Source organism: Carica papaya, chromosome 9 (assembly GCF_054855325.1).
Source record: "Carica papaya isolate Zhongbai chromosome 9, ASM5485532v1, whole genome shotgun sequence".
Taxonomy (NCBI): domain Eukaryota; kingdom Viridiplantae; phylum Streptophyta; class Magnoliopsida; order Brassicales; family Caricaceae; genus Carica; species Carica papaya.
The window spans coordinates 12,550,747-12,566,912 of record NC_142317.1 but is presented as its reverse complement, the minus strand read 5'-3'; the positions used below and the strand labels follow the sequence as shown (position 1 = coordinate 12,566,912).

Genomic DNA, 16,166 nt, shown 5'->3' with positions numbered 1-16,166 from the left:
TCAAGACAACTTTGGGGACAAAATATTTTTAAGTGGGAGGGATGTAACACCCCACCTATCACTGTATTAAAATAATTTGGAAACTTTATTTATTCGAGCATTTGTTGCCTTAACTTTAAATTAATTTACGTTACTCTCGAGATCTATGATTTTAATTTATTTTATTTTTATCTATTTCTTTTACTTATTTTATTATTTTATTTTATTTTAAATTATTTAATTTTATTTAAAAAGAAAAAATTTAGAAAAAAAATTAAATAACGGCGAAACGGGAGAAAACCTACTCACAGAAAAAATCCCATGAGAAAACAGTTTGCCTGCACAGGTGTTGGGCACTGTGCGCATGCGCATGCGGGCACAGTGGCTCTGCCACCTCGGGAGGTGCTTTGTCAGTGTCTTGAGTGACACGCCGCCGTCGCCGGTGGAGGAAATTTTACTCCCTCATTTTTCGTGCCAAGAATCTTTCTTCTCTCTCTTCACCATATTTCACCACTTGACGCGAATCATTTTTCTTCCTCTCCGCATTACCATTTCTTTCATTTTTCAAAGATGTAGAGAGAGAGAGAAAGATAGTAAATTAGTGAGAGAAGAAGAAAAAAAGAAGAAAATAGTGGAGAAGAAAACATTGAAATTTTGGTGATGAATCTAGTATTACTTTTGATATTTTAATGAGTATTTTTAAATAAAAAAATTTAACATGATAATTATTTTGCCTGTTTGCATGCCTTTGTATTTAAATGAGTCGAATTATTCTGATTTTCAAGCATACTGTGTGACTTACTGACACTTGATGAATTTATATGTAATAAACGTAATATGTAGTTCATGATAATAAAAGTAAAATAAAAGAAAGAAAAAAAGAAAAAAGTGGAATGAAGCCTGTATGGTCCGAAGTATATCTATATTGACATGTATATTGCATTAAGTGTTTCGTTAGGTTTTTTATCTCTGAGGGTTATCTGTTCCTCTTGCCCTTCTGGGTATCTGTTTCCCCCTTTACTATTCGGTCTGGAAAGACGTAAGAGGGCCGCTCTTAGTGGATGACTACGTGCTCTCTAACGGGAGTGGTAGCGCACTATTTGTAGGGTCACTCGTGGCTAAGTAATGTCGTAACTATAGATTATCTGTTAGGACCACTATGGTATGTACGACTGTGGTCATAGATCATACCATGGTTTGGCCAGCCAAAGGTAGGTCTTAACAAATTGTCGTATCTGTATCTGATCTGGTCATTCCACTTGGGTAATTGAAAATCTGTATCTGTATTTGCCATCAGAGATGGAAGTTTGTAATGACTTCGCGAAGTATGACACGAAAAATTTGTGCGTTTTATGATTTATTCTATTTTCTCTATTATTTGGCATGATATATGCATATTTGATTTTCTGTACTGACGTATTATTTTGATATACAAATAAATGATTTTTCCTAATGATGAGTTAAGTGAACAAGGAAGCTAAACGGTAAGATAAAATAATAAACTTTTGAAATTTTACGATATTTATTTAATACTCTTTTCCTTACTGAGCATATGGAACTCACTCTTTCCATTACCCCCAGAAGAGAAAAAAAATAAGGAACTACAGGCAGACCTACACTTGGAAGTTTATGAGGATCCCATGGATCCACAAGTCTGAGTGCATGTCTCCTCCGTGCACTCTGATGAACTCCATGTAACATTGTGAAAGAAGTGGCCCTTATATTTTGTATTTTGTAGCCACTTCTAGCTTCAGTGATGTATGTATTTGGAACAATATATATATATCTGTAAGGGATTTGTTAAGGTTTGATTTCGCTGCATAACTATTATCATGTACTCGTTATTCTAAATTTGTATCTGACACCCATTGGCCTTAATTGGCATCTGGGTTGTCACAAGTTTTGTAGTACCAACAGGAGAAGAGAATACTCCAGTGAGGACGAAGGTAGGTAGGTTAAGGAAAAATAAGGTGGATGGGGAAGAAGGGAGTACCCCAGAATGAAGGAAGGTTGGCAGGCCAAGGAAACTAGTAGATGGAGAAAAAAAGATGACTTTTGTTGTTGCTTTTGAGTATATATATTAAAAATATTAAAGTCACAATTAATTTTCTAATACTAAAATATTACAAATGCATATAATAGTTCATCGATGTGTAAGATTTTGATTAAAATATACTTTGTTTACCTGTTAATTTACATATATCAACCAATGAGGAAAACCAGAAGAGGGTGGCAAGAGAGATACCTTATGTTATTGATGAAGTAGTTAAATAACATATAAGATTGAAATTGATATTTTTATTCATGTGTAGATTAATAGATATAACTTAGTTTTGTGTCGTTGTATAGATGATGAAGCCTATGGAGACTGGATTCATGGATTTCGAACCGAAGAAGATAGCAAATGAAAAGGATTCTTCTCAAGTAGCTCACTTAACCTAATTACATCATAGGTAGTTATTAATACGTGCATATAAAAGAAAATCACATTAACAAGAAAATTACATTGACTTTATTTTAGTACTTATAGATGACCTGGAAAGCAACAACGAAGGGAAAGAGAAAGAGTACAAAAGAAGATATTAATCCCATTGTAATTAGATTAACTTTTACACATTATACATTTATAAATTATATGAGTGAGATAACTTCGTTTCTTATTTTTATAGCTTACAAATTGTTATTTGGTGGGTGCAATTTGATAAATATTTTAGTTATACAATTATGCCACAAGTAATATTTTTTTTTATGTAGGAAGCAAAAAGAAAAGTTGTTCTTCATGAGGCAGAAGGAAATAAGGATAAGTGTAACTCAAACTATAAGTCAAGACGTGCATTGAAAAGATACGATCAAAAAATGAAAGAGAAGATTCCAGAGTCTAGTGAGAATTCTTTAGAAAAGTTGTTCATGAGGATGAGCATACATTCAAATAAAGGAATTTCGATCAATGAAAAAGATAACAAGAGAAATAATGATAAGGAGAAAAAGATATATATTAGTGGTCTTTATGAAAAAACTACGAAGCATCTCTAATACTTCTTTCAATATAGAACCATTTGCAAGTCTCCCTTAACTAAACAAATGGATAATGATCTATATTTCAACCTAAACCTAAAACCATGAACACTCATATTTTGGCAATTCACATGTGTATATATTGCTTTTGTTTTTGCTTTTAAATTTAATGAATGTTTAATGTTTGGTAACAAATGAGGGGAAAAGTATAACTAATACTGAAGAATTTATCATACAAGAAAAGGATAATGGAAATCAAGGTATGCACATATTTATATACATAGTATGATATATATATTTATGTACATATCTATATTTATTTATACATATGCTTAAGTGTTTGTTCGAGATTTAATTCACATAAACTAAGTATAAGAACCTATGAAAATGTATGTGCACATGTTTATATCCATATATAATTGACATTAAATATGTGTATGTATATATATTTTAGTGTTTGTTTAGGATGTAATCTCACATCAAGTATGTTTAATAACCTATAATAACTATATTACTTTCTAATTAGCTATTCGTATAATATCATAACATTTTGGTCTAAATCTATTTGATCTAAGTCTAATATGATATTAGAACCAATTAAGTTTTATATGTGCGACATATCTTTTATCATTATTATTCTATCTATACATTGTCTCCTCATAGACATTCCTTATATAGTGATCATCTTGGGTAAGAATCTAACAATAATGTTAATAGCATTGATTTGATTAGTGCAGCTGCAACAAATGAAGAGGCAACAACGAAAAAGGCAACAACAAAATAGAGAATATGTTTGTAATAAATTTTGATAAGAACGAGATGCAGAAAACAACAGTGACGATTAGAGACATAGTAATATTGGAGAACTCGAATTTGCCAATGATGCAATCTAATGAGAAAGTCATTTTTACTTCTGCAACTGAAGATTTTGTGTCACTGGTGAACCTAGTAGATGGAGTTGTTGAGTGTACAATTGATGTTGCTAAGTCCACGATCAAAAAATGGAGGACAAGATGTTAAAGTTCAATAAAAAGCCTTTACTGCTGAACATATTTTATCATAATGGAAGCCCACATCATGTTCCAACTAATATAGAGAGGAGACTGTATTAACTCTCAATTTATTGGTTGCTATGATATTTATATACATTTGAAGCCCTTTCTTACTACATTTATGGTTCAAATGGTACTATTATAACATGTGAGATAAAACTCAAAATAAGATTTTAAGTTAAGGTATAAAGGATTTTAGGCAGGATTAGACATCAAAATATATACAATCCTCAAACTAAAATTTTATATTAAAACCTTTACAAGATAAGAAGGTTTGAGGCAATGACTTTGTACATAAACTAATTAATTCAGACTAATAAAATTTTATACCTAAAAGAATAATGGCAAACATTGAGATGAAATTACCCTATGTAAAAAAGTTGAAAAACTTATTTTTTTCTTAGAAACCTAAAGAGTGAACATTTGTTATTTTTCATATTTATTTTAAAAAATAACTAAAAATACTCATTTTTGTATTTTTGATAACAAACAATCTTTTGAATTAAGATATCTCAATTAATAATTTAGAATACTATAAACATATAATGTAACGACCTGAACTCTCATATTGAGTCCTGATTGCATGCAAACTATCAAGTGATGAAAGAACCTAAAAATGTAATTTTGCGCAACAATTTTAAATAAAAATTACCTCCCTTGTTGTTTAAATTAAATATTTAGTATCCATGAGGGTGGTCTAACATCCAAAATAAATACTTGCAACAAACAAAATATATAATCTTAAGTGTTATTAAAGTAAAATAAATAGATCTACTAGGATTCTCCTTCATTACTCTGGAGTGGAATCTTGGGTATTTTGATTTGAAAAAAATGAATAATAAATAGGGTGAGTTAATAATCTTAGTAAATAGATAAGCACCATCAAATAATAGAGTAATCCCATATAACCTTGTATAAAAATAGAAAATATCCAACTGGAGAGATTTTTAAATACTTTTCATTTTAAAAAAAAATACATGATGTCAAAATTTTATTTATCAGTTAGATATACTTTGTCATCTTATTAATGAATTAATTACCATTTATTTTGAATTTCTCCCCTAAAGAAACAATTATAATTTCAATTCACTTTTTCCTATCCTTATGGTTTCGACACACTATAATTTCTCACTAATTCCTTGTTTACATTATTCATATATTGTGTTTCATTCTTCACTCATTATGATACAACACGTCACTACATCATATTGTAATTATTCTTACCATTCGCCCTTTAAGGGCATAAACACTTCATTGAACATTATATTTTAGTTATGTTCTATACCATATTCTTTATACTTAGTTCTAGCTTCATTTTTATTCATTTTTCATTTTATTAACAAATAGTTCTATTGTGTGATTCCGTTTTTGCCAATATTAATGAGGGCACTAAGGATCTCCTCTATCACATGGATATATCACATCACTTATCACTTTCACTTTCCCAATGCACCCGAACACTGAACGGTTATGCATTGGGTATCACTAATCACTTTCCTCATACACCCCAACATGGAACGACTATGTATGAGACTTACTAGCCACGTCTAGCCAAGGCTATATCCACAGGTAGGGTTCACCACACTTCACTTGCTAACCCGGCTATGCACACACACTCCACTCCTTGATACTGGTCAAACGAAGTTTTTAAGTCTTTTAGAATTCTTTCCTACTTTTGTAAATTCCCTATTAAAGCCTCTACTCTATGGTCAAATTAATCCTAACTTTTATCACTAACCTTGTAATCTTGCATTACAATTTCTTCTTTACTTTTGGTATCTCTTATTTAATTTAAATTTGCTATGTTATTCAAATGTTTCTAACTATATTCACTAACTCTATTGAAATTCCGTACATCGTACTTAATTTCTTTAATTAGCATTATTTACCCATAACTTTAAATAACTCTTATATTTATTTACTTCTTAAGAACCTGTATTCTTAACATTCTTTCCTAATTTAAATTTAAAACATAACAAGAGAATAAAGGAAACCACAATTAAACATAGCAAAACATTAAAAGGAATTCATAATAAAATATATAAAAACATAGAGAATAATTTTAACAAAACATTAAAAGGATTCACAATTTCAAGTGGATGGTCCCGTCAGCATCCTTTACCAATTTGTTAATTAAGATATTTAGACACCATTATTTAATCTCTTAAATGAAATCAATCTACATTTTAAGGTACAAACACACTTACCTAATTTCTCATTATAGATCTATTTTGTAGAAGGGTCCCCAAATGCCAAATCAACATGTTAAAGTGAATTTCACTTCGAGTCGACGGTGAACTTGGCGTTCACACCCTCCAACACTCATGCTAATAATTAATTTAATTTTAAATTATCTACTCGAATTATTGAATAAATTAATTATGTGGGATTAATTAACACCATACATAATTCAATCGAGTCAAATTATTCGTGCAAGTATCTTAAAACCCTTTGTATATAAGAAACTAAAAAGAGACATTGTATAATCATCTCTATCACTTCATTTTCTCTTCACATGAAAAAAACAACAAAACTCTTAGGATCAACTATCGTTTTCATCTCAGACAGTGATAGTGAAGATAGTAGAAAGAAGAAGAAATCTCAAGTGTCTTGCACAACAAAGTTTCTACCTATTGTCGAAATACTTTTGATTCATTTCTTCCATATCTACAAGACATGGATATTTGGGTAATTAAGCTTTTAAACCCTAGATCTATTTTATTCTGAATATATTTTATTATTGCTATTATTTTTTTTGGTTATTTTAAGTTAACTAATTACTCAGTTTTTATTTTATTCATTTTAGATTCTAAAGAATAAGCATATTAAAAATTTAAATCTGTATAGTTTTTCATTCATAAAAGGAATTTCGTCATAGTATTTCAATCTATTAGAGATTTTCAATCAACTCCCCCTTATAGCCCTAGATTTGTCTTCTTTTTTATTTTTCTTTTACTCTTAGATATAAATTTAAGAATTAGGTATGATTATATGTATATGAATACATGTTTTTGCCTTAGTGTGCACTAATATGCATGTATGATATATTTATAAATGTTTGTGTAAATCGTATGCGTATTTATTGAAAGTACTAAATTCAAGTATTATTGTAGGCACCATTTATGATTTGATTTATTGACATACTATATAAATAATTTTATGTATTATCCTTTCCTTTTTTTGTTATTCGAAAAATTGTATAGAATTCTTGCTTCATAAAGTCTTAAATATGCACTCATTTGTATATACATGTATGCATTCATTAATTTTATTTTAAAATTATATATGTATTTTTCAATTAACTAATCTGTATAAAATAATTACCTTTTGTTAAGTAGTCAATGGACAAATATTTTCAACAATCAAATGTCAAAAGTAGAAATGCAATATTACAATACCTTGAAGTAGACACAATAGTAGGCTCATCAAATAATATACTTCCCTTTCAAGAAGAAATTAGGCAGTTATTCTTCTTATTCTTGTCTTTAGATCATATTCATACAAGTTATAAGAGGTACAATACCTTAATACTGATCTAACTGATTTCTACTCTTGATTTATTTTAATGTGTAAAGTTATACAAGTAAAATTATCTTAAGGACATAATTGAAAGCATATAAACTCTTTCAAATTATTGATCTTTATGTATATTTAGGTTTATGAAAGTGTTCCGTTAACATGGTAAAAAATCACCCAAGATCTAGAGAAAAATATATATAAGGTACTATCTCTAAGTCGTAAACTTTCAACCACAAGATTGAAAAGAAATAGACATTGGATTCCCTATCATAATGTCTCTTTTCTTGAAAAACTTACTAGTAGGAGAACAATTGACCAATTTAAATAGAGAAATAAAGGCATTCAATGCATAATTTAACAAATTCATTTTAAGTAAATCTAATTCTTTCTTATATGGATTCTAGGACTTGTTAGTTGATTAAAAAGTTTTCTAAAAGTAAATTTTGAAAAGGACGTCTCTAGACCTTTTTCTTTAATAATCAATTCAACTAGCTTATTTTCTATTGGAAGAGAATTTAAAAGTTTCATGTTATTTTTAAATGCAAACTAGGTGTGATGTCTTGATGCCAAACGGAGCACCAACATTCGATAGAGTATACATAAAAGATAAAATAAACATGGCAACGGGAATTTTACATCCCAACATAAAATATAAAAGCTGTACACTGAGGCATTAGGCTATCTACACATATATACAATTCAAAAGAGAACTTATACAAAATATACTACCCTTTAAAGTGTTTAAATAAAATACACAAGTCTGCTCTCATAACTAATCCTCTTCTAAAGAATCTAAGCAAGGGTCTTCAACAACTCATCAGAATCTGCATCTATGAGGGGTTGGATTTGGGTGAGTTCCAATACTCAGTAAGATAGGCAATATTAAAGCTCAAACATGCTTTGAAAATAGTTCCTTAATGTAGAGTTAGGTAAACTAGTGATGAATTAATTAACAATAAACAATCATTTCCATGCTATTCAATTTGCACGATAACCATTCAATTATCAATAACGCTTAATATCGTATTCAATGCATTTACATAACTAACACACATGCACCAATGACTAGACATATCTTCTAACTCAGTTTTAATACCAAATTATTATCTTAATTTTAATTTCACTATTTACAATCCAGCCTTTAAAACTATTTCCAAAGAGAGCACAGGTCATCGACTAGTTAAGGGTGAAAGCGCAATCAATAAATAACTAAAAAGACGTAAATAAATATATATAATTCACTTAGTATTCGCTGGATATCATCCCATAAATTTTATTTTGGTCGCCATCATTCATACCCTTGAGTCCTAGTACTATAAATAGCAATCAGTTCAGAGTGCTCAGACCATTGAACTTGGCTCCAAGTAGAACCCTATATCACATTCAAAAGTTTAGTGGTCCCTTATTAACCTTAATACCCCTTCAAAGAAATCAGTGAACCAAATTTAGTTGGATACTGTGTTATTTGTGTTTAGAGTCTTTAGTATTTTTTTCTTAAATTTTTATTTTATCCTATGTGATTTTCTAAAATGTATAATTACTATTATCTAATTACTTATACTATTAATTCCATTTAGTTTATTATTTAGTGTTTGATTTCTTTAATTATAATTTTTATTCTTTTCAATTAACTCAAATATTTTAATTTATTTTATTTTATTGTCCTTTAGTTATTTTGTTTAGGTTTGGCTCATTTCCTTAAATTGATCTTCTTTCTTTTGCTTTCCAAACATTGTTTCCGATTACCACACTAATAATGTTGAATAACTTTCGAATTAAACTATTTTAAATTCATGAAAACCAGATTATAACACACACACACACTCATTTTTCCTTTCACACACGCACACAGCAGGATTAGTTCACGAAAACATTTTATTTAAAACATCTAAAAATTACATATCATGCATCAACAAGATTTCAGTCTATCTTACCTGATGTATACGCGAAACAGAAGCAAATGTTGCATGAAGGAATGGTGGAAATTTCAAAAACTCTCCTCTGCAACATACGGTAATTAAAACAAAGTATGGTGAGAGTTTTGATTAATCTTCACGTTTATGATTCGTTTAACTGAGAAATAATTTCCTAACACTCCTAACTTGTTATTCCAACATCTAACTACAAGATTTTGGGAAGGAAAGCACAAATTAGAAAGGAATTTAAACGAAAAACAAACACCTAACTGAATAGGGGTGTTGTTCAGATGCAGTAGCAAAATTTCAACTTTTGAAACTTGCTGCTGTAATTTCGGTCATTGGGTAACGTATATAAGTTATCATAAACATCTAAGGAAGTGAGGAAGACAATCTGGAAGAAGCAAAATCAACCTACCTTAGCCTGAAGGATGAAAATCCGTTTCTGTCACGCACCCCGAACGGATGCTCTGTTTTGGGTGCGTGGTTTCTCTCTCTAGCTTTCTCTCTCTCTCTTCAGTTTTTTGCTTTCAAACTACTTCCCACTCACTGATTAACTAAGCTAAAGTTTTATGATGAGAAGGATATCTTGATTTAGAAGGAGGAAATGTATGAAAGAAACTTTTGAAATTGAAACCGACTCATTCATGCATAACAGAGCTTCATAGAAGTTTCTGGGTTGAGGTGGCCGATTGAAGGTGATCTTTGAAGGTAAATAATCTGTACATCTGGCCGGTTCCTTAGCAATTCATTTGGTGGCTCGTTCTTGTCTATAAGCTTAAACGGTGAGGTCTAATTTTTCTTTGTTTAATTCTCACCTGTATGCATATATGTATAGATATATAGTTATACATATGCATATGTATCTTCTATATATATACATATCTTGTTGCATATGTGTTTATATAGTAATATATATATATATTTGTAATGATTCAGCAAACTCTTTCTTCCTCTTTCAGTTTGCAGCACTATATATCTATATATCTTTGTATAACTAAATATATGTATATAATAACATATAAGTGTATCCATATATATACTAGACAACAAGCATTACACCTAGATTCCTACCTTCTCTTTTCCTCTCTTTCTCTTTTTTTTTATCCACTAATTTATTCCCTAAATTATCCCTTTATATACACACACATATATATATATATGTATATTTAAATTTGGTATTTATATATATCTCAATGTAAATGTATATTATAATCTTAAAATAATTATAACATTTAATTCAGTTACTTATTTCTTTTTATAGTCCTTTTTCATATTTTATAAAATATAGATTTATTTTACACTGATACGTTGAATTCATAAAGAATTCATTAAGAGTTTTTTCTACGCTAAATAGATGAAAGCATGCACTGACTGATATACATTTATTTCAAAATATTAAAAATTTTCATGACTTAAGAATTTTAAACTTTTTTTCATTGACAGATTTATTAAGTTTTTCTTAAAGATCTAGCAAAAGAATACTTGTTATTATGAGTAGCATCCTAATAATCTTAGTTTATCTATGAGGTATAAAATTCTTTATGTTCTCCTTTAATGGCAAATAAGCTAGTAAATTTCATCAAAAAAGGTAAATTTAAGATACACTTTTAAAGTTTACTTTGAGAAAGCTTTTCTAATCAATGTCAAGGAAGAATTAAATTTCTCATTCAATCTCTCTATTTTTTTTCAATCTTGTGAAAGGATGTTTTTGAGTTGCAGGTAATTTTTTGGAATATGGGCAATGGCTATTAATTCTAGGATGATTCTTAATTTTGTTAATGAAATATTTTCCTCAGCATAATGTGGGAGGGTCAATGGTAATATGAGGGAGTTTATATACTTTCTATCAATATTCGACCTTAAGATTAATTTTTAAAAAAATATTTTATGAGAATTGAGACAGATCAAGAGTCAATAGATATAGAAGCTAATTAGATTAATTGTTAAACTATTATATCTTCTTATAAATTAGATATGAAAATATTCTAAATGTAAGAAAAAAATAAAAATTACTTGAATTTTTTCTTCAACATGAATTTTACTATTTAGTGAGCCTTAAATGGGCTTTTTTTTAAAGTAATTCGTTTAGTTGTACTTATCATTTATAGTTTTTGAATATGTTTATTTATTGACTATAGAAGAAATTTTTTATTTTTATAATTACTTAATCAAACAGAACATGTATAAATTTGAAATAAAATTTACTTAATTAATGTGAGCATGAATACATAAACAAGCACATGTACAATACAAGGTTATGTATATTACCTGCAAAATAAGTATATTTATATATAATTTAAATAGAGAAATAAAGTATATTCTAAAGAAAAAAGGAAATGAAGAATCACACGAGTCTTTTCTTGAAAATAACTTTTAGGGTTTGACGAGTGTATCATGAATTGTGCTTCATAATACTATAATATTTTATAATTATCTATACTTTCTTATTTGTGGATATTTATGTGCATTGATTGTATGACAAAAAGAATTTTTTTGGACAGATAAGGTAATTAGATGATATTCACATAAATTTCAAATAAAAGTCACTTAATTAGGTCATGCATGCATATGAAACTGTGAAAATTTCAAAGACAAGGCTTTGCATGAAGTATTCATATATAATGTAAATTGGGGAAAGAATTTACTTTTAAGAAACAATAACAAGGGACAATAAATGAAGTTGTATATCTAGTTAACGTTATGTTAACAAATAAATTATTCAACTATAAATAGTTAATATTTACCAAATAAAAGTACATGGCAAATAGCACCTATAGTAATAATTGAAAAACAGATTCTAGGTTAAAATTTGATAAGTCTCAATAATTAAAATTCTTAATCACTATTATGAAGTTACAGAAGTATTGGTGTAAGAAAAATATTAATTGAGAGATTATTAAAAATATACTAGAAATATTATTCAAATGATAAAATATGATAAAAAAAAAAAAAAGCAATAGATCAAAATTGTTTAGATTTATGTTTATCAAGGAGAAGTGCAAAGAGTTGATATGTAGGTAATAACTTTCGTGGAAATTCTTTATATCAAACAATTTTTTCCCAAGATTGATTCCTTTATCATATTTATTTTGAAAGATGTATGTTTATCATTAATTCAAAATTTTACAACTATTTATTTGATATTGGAGATTTAAAATTTTTTGGTGAAAGTGCTAATGAATAGAATGATTGATATAAACTATGGATGGTATAAATAGCCACTCCTAGTGTAACAACCAGCTGTATACTACAGTAAATCCCTCTCTAATAAAATGAGGTATTTTAGTAATTTAATTTCCATGGTTTTTTACTTAATGTGATTTATTTTGAATTAATAATTTAAAATGAATAAATTCCTTATTTTAAAATAAAATGAATTTAAATTCTAAGAATTGGACTGTTTGCTTACTCTGAGAGTGGGGTTAGGTAGTCTGCATATGGACTCCATTCACCTTTAACATGTGGTGAATAATTGGCCACCTAGTAGGAGAGTCAACTACTGGGCAGAAGGTAAACACTGCTCCTTGATTTTCCTTGGGCTGTCGGCCACTCTTGGCATCAATGGCCAAGGAATGCATGGTCTTGGACAACCAAGATTGACCCTCAAATTTCCTATAAAAGTTGATTTCTTCTCTGCTTCTTCTTCCTCACTTTATTTGAACTAAAATTTGAAAAGCAAAGTGAAATCCGAGAGTGTTGGTGAGGAAGGAAGTTTAAAAACAGATTGTGAGTGTGTGCTGGTGCCAAGAAGGAATTCTGGTGTATTGGAAGGAATTTCCTTCTGCTCCGAGCTAGGTAAGCCTTCTTCCCTTCGAGTTAGTTCCTTTTGGCTTCCAGAATATTTATACACCTTTCATGAAGATTTTAGAGCCCAAAATCTGCAGCAACTTCCCTCCTTTATTGCTGTTCTATCTGCTGTCACGGGTTGTAGGTAAGAATCGGGTTTTTGGTTGTTATTCGCTTCTAAATCTATTTTCTATCCTAGTTCTTCTTAGTTAATAAATTGTTAGATTGTTAGTGGACTGCTGGGGGCTAGTTAAACGAGCTTGAATCCTGACAATAACAAAAAACTAACTGTAAATTCTGCAACAGTTACCGAATTATCTTCAAAACTTCAAACCACTCTTTCCTTGTGTTGTTTCAGCTTATATCTCCTGCGTATTCAATGTAAGATGGGTATTAATTTTGGTCAATACAAATATGGATTTATAGTATGCATCTGTTCAGTAAAACCTTTAAAAATAAAAAACAAATGGTGTTTTAAAATGGATGATGTGTGTGAGTATATGAATGTTTTAAATAGTGCATTTTGGTGATATTTGAATGATTCTAAATGTTGGTGATCAAGGAATGAATAATGACAAATGAGTACATGCTAATTAGGGGAACACAAGGGAAAAGAGAACAAAGATAAAAGCCAAATAGCTTCTGTCACGCGTGCCAAGCATCAACATGTCACTTCTGTTGGGCAGACATGATTTTGTCGTGCTAATACGCTCAATGGGATGATTTCTGAGCAATCGGAAGTGTTGGAAAACATCTCTGGCATAAAGCTATTGAGCAATTACTGCGTAGGTCATGTGAGGCGCTCGACTAGGCTTTTCCAGAATGCCAGCAATGCATAATTTAACAATTTAAACAAAATAGTTAAAGGACAATAAAATGAAATAAATTAAAGTTTTTGAGTTAATTGAAAAGAATAAAAATTATAATTAAAGAAATCAAACACTAAATAATAAACTAAATCGAATTAATAATCTCAGTAATTAGATAATAGCAATTATACATTTTAAAAAATCACGTAGGATAAAATAAAAATTTAAGAAAAAAAAATATTAAAGAGTTTAAATATAAATAACATAGTATCCAATTAAATCCGGTTCACTGATTTTCTTGGAGGGATATTGAGTTTAATAGGGGAGCCACTAGACTTTGTGTGTGATATTGGGTCCAGTTGAAGCTAAGTGCAGTAGTTTGAGGACTCTGAACTGATTGTTATTCATAGTCCTTGGGCTTAAGGCCATGAATGATGGTGTCCAGAGAGTACTGAGTGAATTATAGGTATTTATTTACATCTTTTTAGTTATTTATTGATTGTACTTCCACCATTAACTAGTTGGTAACCTATGCCCTCCTTTGAAGTAGTATTAGCGGTTGCGTGCATAGGATTATAAATAATGAAATTAAATTAAGATAATAATTTGGTATTAAAACTAAGTTAGAAGATATGTCTAGTCCTGGGCACATGTGGGTGAGTTATGTAAACGCATTGAATACGACATTGAGCGTTATCAACAATTGAATGGTTATCGTGCAAATTGAATAACATAAAAATGATTGTTTGTTGTTAATTAATTTATCGTTATTTTATTTAACTCTACATTAAGGAACTATTTTCAAAGCATGTTTGTATGTCTTTAATATTAAATATCTTACTAAGTATTAGAATTCACCTAGATCCAACACCCCCACAAGTGCAAATTCTGATGAGTTGTTGAGGACCCCTGCTTAGATTCTTTCCAGGAGGATTGTTTGTGGGAGCAGACTTGTATATTTTGTTTAAACACTTTAGAGCCTAGTATATTTTGTATAGGTTATCTCTTTTGAATTATATATATGTGTAGATAGCCTAATGGCTCAGTGTACAACTTTTATATTTTGTGTTGGGATGTAAAATTCCGTTGCCATGTTTATTTTATCTTTTATGTCTGCTCTATTGGACATTAGTGCCTTATTTGGCATCGGGACATCACACCTAGTTTGCATTTAAGAATAACATAAAACTTTTGAATTCTCTTCCAATAACAAATGAGCTAGTTGAATTGATTGTTCAAGGAAAAGGTCTAGCGAAATCCTTTTTAAAATTTACTTTTAGAAAACTTTTCAATCAATTAACCAGTCCTAGAATCCATATAAGAAAGGATTAGATTTGCTTAAAATGAATTTGTTAAATTATGCATTGGTTGCCTTTATTTCTCTATTTAAATTGGTTAATTGTTCTCCTACTAGTAAGTTTTCCAAGAAAAGAGACACTATGATACGGGATCTAATGTCTATTTTTTTTCAATCTTATGGTTTAAAGTTTACAAGTTTGAGATAGTGCCTTATATATTTTTTTCTCTAGATCTAGGGTAATTCTTTAGCAATACTTTTTCTTTCCTAAGCCTAATATACGCAAAGATCAATAATTTAAAAGAATTTATGTGCTTTCAATTATATTTTTAAAATAATTTTACTTGTGTAACTCTATCTATTAAAATAGATCAAGAGTAGAAGTCAGTTAGATAAGCATTAACGTATTGTATCTTCTTATAACTTATATGAATATAATCCAAAGACAAGAAGAAGAATTACCTGAATTTCTTCTTAAGAGATTCTGTACATTGTTTGATGAGCCTACTATTGAATTTGCTTTCGGATATTGTAATATTTCATTTCTACTTCTGACATTTGATTGTTGAAGATATTTGTCCATTCACTATGTAACAAAAGGTAATTATTTTATACAGATTAGATAATTGAATAATACATATACAATTTTGAAATAAAATTCACATAATGAATGCATACATGTAGATACAAGTGAGTACATATTTAAGACAAGGCTTTAAATTAGTATTTATGAAGCAAGAATTCTATACAATTTTTTGAATAACAAAAAAAAAAAATAAAGGATAATAAC

The 16,166-nt window shown here is 29.2% G+C and overlaps 1 long non-coding RNA gene across 1 annotated transcript; it reads left to right on the top strand.

Annotated features, from left to right (window-relative positions):
* Positions 1-12,706: 12,706 nt before the first annotated feature.
* LOC110808779 (uncharacterized) lies at positions 12,707-15,182 on the top strand. The gene is made up of 2 exons (XR_002538680.2): positions 12,707-13,415; positions 13,868-15,182. It is a non-coding gene; the product is annotated as an uncharacterized LOC110808779 (long non-coding RNA).
* The last annotated feature ends 984 nt before the right edge of the window (positions 15,183-16,166 follow it).